This window comes from Octopus bimaculoides, chromosome 23 (assembly GCF_001194135.2).
Source record: "Octopus bimaculoides isolate UCB-OBI-ISO-001 chromosome 23, ASM119413v2, whole genome shotgun sequence".
NCBI classification, from domain to species: Eukaryota; Metazoa; Mollusca; class Cephalopoda; order Octopoda; family Octopodidae; genus Octopus; species Octopus bimaculoides.
In genome coordinates this window covers 20686860-20687309 of record NC_069003.1, presented here as the reverse complement: position 1 = coordinate 20687309, position 450 = coordinate 20686860, and the positions used below count along the sequence as shown (strand labels likewise).

The following is a 450-nucleotide window of genomic DNA, read 5'->3' as shown; positions in this document are numbered from 1 at the left end:
ATATATATATATATATATATATATATATATATATAAACAGCTGGGTGCAATGTAATACCATACAGGAAAATTAAATCATCTCTAAATGCAACTAAGGGTGCCTAGACTACAAATAGTTTCATGTTGTAGGAGTACAATAATTTGGCGGATATATATAACTTGCCACATGTCTCCAAGCGATCTTTCGGGCACATTGCATACCGACAAACCTATTTGAAAGACAGGGCTCTATTCTATGAAAAACAAAAACATGAGAAAAAACGGTAAGAAAATGCGGAGAAGTTTGATGCAGATGGATAGAGTACTTTTTTGTTGATCCTACCTATAATGGAACAGTATATCACGCGATCACGTGGACGATAAGACTATCAAATGTAGTTACATATCACTGGTCACAATGCGCTTTGCATCATTTTAGCCTTCGAACGACGCCACCCCACAGGCTAGGCA

At 36.7% G+C, this 450-nt stretch overlaps 1 protein-coding gene across 3 annotated transcripts in view; it reads right to left on the bottom strand.

Annotated features, from left to right (window-relative positions):
- LOC106875073 (epithelial membrane protein 2) overlaps positions 1–450 on the bottom strand; it is a 195532-nt gene that overhangs the window by 49668 nt on the left and 145414 nt on the right. The window lies entirely within an intron of this gene.